We start from the raw sequence: 2,820 nt of genomic DNA, 5'->3' as shown, positions 1-2,820 counted from the left end.
CTTTAAAGACCCAGAGTCATGCTATATTGGACCCAGAGTCATGCTACGTTAGAGTGGTAGTGACACCATTCCACATCACAATACAGGACTTAAGAAACTACAGATGATTTATCAGTATTCAGTTGCTTAACTCTCGAGTTTAAATTGAAGAACAAAATGGTTGAAAGTATGTGATACCTTCTGATAGGGTATAAACATTTGTATTCTTTTCTTTTAAGTTTTGTTAGTTAAGCACTAAATATAACTCACGGATTATGAATCATATTCTGTATAAATTAAAAAGGAGACAGCTCAAAGTAGAATTGAGTAAATAAACATCTATACATTTAAAAACATTTTAGCAATTAATTATAATAAAAATAAAATATACTGTCACGTAACTTTTGAAAAAATAACTTTTAGAATGTATTTTTCTTCTGTCAACTTTCATTTAACACTCCAGTCCAGTTGCTGGCAGTAATGCGCTTTCATAGTCGGTGAAGCAGCCGCCATTAAACTCTAGAGGAAGATTTGCACCGGCTACTGCTAAACCCAACATGAACGAAAATCCCCGTGCGTTGTGTGAAATGGTGGAAACAGTCCTATTTCACGGAGTTACCTTTTCAGTATCGTTTTGATATTATGCAATGTTCCGGCGGAAAACAACAGATGACACCGCGGCGGTCCAACAAGGCCGAACTCATGGTAAGAAAGCTTTTATGAATAGCGAGCACGTGCAGTGAGGCGAGTTGCTTTGTTTGTTTTTTACAGAAAGCGGTCTGTCGTTTTCATATGCCAAAACAAATGTAGGGAGAGATTTCGTATTGTATTTTTTATTACATGTGATGTTCTGAACTCTTAAAAATACTCGCATCTTTTTATTTTTTTCAGACCTGAAAAATGGCCAAACCTCAACAGCTAGGCCTCAGACCACGGTGCCGAGGCGCTTTTACGGAGTCCACCAGGACAAAGAGAAATTCAGTAAGTTATGATTTCACATTTTGTGAATAGTGAACACTCGCATATTTGTAAGGAAAACTGATCTTCCCGTTATTTTATTTATTTTGTTATAACGCAGTACAGCAAGGCAGAGTGTGGAAAGCAGGGAAAGCAGTAGAGATCGACAACGTGGCGGATGGAGGACGGATATGAGGACGGAGCCATGAAGCCAGTATGTATTATGTACAGTCACTGCGTTGATTCCCGACTGTATAATGGTTGGGTGAGAATAATTTTAACTTATTTACTTATGTATTTTTGAGAAAGCCATATATTTGCTACAATATTTTTTTAATTTTACATTAATTTCCACAGAATGGGTGTCACATTTGTGTCAATCAGACTCTTCAGGAACGTCCTGATGTCCGTGATGAGGACAGAGATGCAACTGTGTGTGAGTATCTACTATTTTAGAATGTTGATATTTTATTCTTCAATATTGTTTATGTACATAATGTAATTATGCTATGTATTGTATGTATTGACAATGCACAAAAATGTTTTCCAGCTGCAACCAGGACCTACTGCCAGTCATCTGGATGTAGCTAAAGAAAGAAGCAGGTAAGATTTATTACTAATCTAGAGATGTCACAATTCCTTGAATGATCAAAGCACTGTGATTTATTAAAATCCATCAAAGCAAATTATCTGCCTCAGAGTTTGTTGAACTATGTTTTACTATTTATTACCAACTGCTTTTAATTATTTTTCTTCCAATTGTTTCTAAGTGTTTTCTCTTTTTCATTAAAGTTTTTATTTTTTGTAAGAATGTATTAATGTGTTTTTTTTGTTTGTTTGTCTGTTTGTTTGTTTTAATGTCTTATGTGTGCATACTAAGCTAAACAATTTCACTGTAGTTTCATAATGACTAAAAGATGCCTGTAGCTCATAATGATTGTCTGTTCTGTATTAACAGCTGATGGAGGAAGGCAGAGAGTACTGGCAGCAGAGGAGGTGGCATTCTGGGAAGATGGCAGCTATGAGGCGGTGTCAGGATGGACCCCAAGTTCCTCCAACCAGGAGCTCAGTGACATCAGGACTACATTACAGGAAGAGACGTCAGGTCTATGCTACAGGAGAGATGTTGGGCCTGTCCTGAACGCAGCATAATGTTTGATCATGTTTGGACAAAAAAACACTGCCAGATGGTCCAGAAATGGACAAGCATTTATATCTTATTTTGTGGGCAAACAGTAAAAAAAAAAAATGAAATAAAGACAAAAAAAAACTTCATCTCTTTTATGTTCCTCATATATGAACATGATGCATATACGCAATATCAAATGCTTATACAATACAGCATTTATTTTTATATAGATTTTTTAAAATACAGCATTAAAAATATTAATGATTGGGGCGGGGTTTATTTATAAAGTCATAAGTGGTGCCCAATGGGCACACATCAACCAACCAATCACATGTCAATGATGAACTGTGATGTCATTGTTTTTCATCCAATGACTGAGAATCCACGTGGGTCTGCTGAAGCGCCTTTGCATATGCTAGGCTATTCGTATGCTAAGTAAAGTCGTTAACACCTCCCGCCACTCCCCCCCTCCAAGGATTCCGCATTCGACAGAATTCGACTCCCGTGACTGAAAACGTAGACTGTCGATTGCTGACAATATCTGTCGCTGATGAGCTGAGTTTGCGTCAGAATACACAGTCAAAAATCCCATTTTTCGTCCTGTGAAAATATATAAAAACAAGATTAACAATGACCATAATCGCTTTTCCCCCCTATACCCATGCCCCTGGGCCTAGTTGTAAAGAATTGCAACATTTCTTGTTTGACTTAATGTCAGGAACCAGGGTTTTGTTTTGTTTGTTTGTTTTTTTTTT

At 36.9% G+C, this 2,820-nt stretch overlaps 1 long non-coding RNA gene across 2 annotated transcripts; it reads left to right on the top strand.

Moving 5' to 3' along the window:
* Positions 1–13: 13 nt before the first annotated feature.
* LOC107835335 (uncharacterized) lies at positions 14–2,183 on the top strand. Of its 2 annotated transcripts, XR_001661142.1 has the most exons (5): positions 14–684; positions 871–960; positions 1,058–1,372; positions 1,487–1,539; positions 1,895–2,183. It is a non-coding gene; the product is annotated as an uncharacterized LOC107835335 (long non-coding RNA). The 2 variants fall into 2 exon arrangements; XR_001661141.1 differs by having other exon boundaries at positions 871–1,372.
* Positions 2,184–2,820: the final 637 nt, after the last annotated feature.

This window comes from Poecilia formosa, unplaced genomic scaffold, assembly GCF_000485575.1.
Source record: "Poecilia formosa unplaced genomic scaffold, Poecilia_formosa-5.1.2 Scaffold1683, whole genome shotgun sequence".
NCBI lineage: Eukaryota > Metazoa > Chordata > Actinopteri > Cyprinodontiformes > Poeciliidae > Poecilia > Poecilia formosa.
Note: the sequence above shows the minus strand (reverse complement) of the source record. Positions and strands in the feature narration are given on the sequence as shown.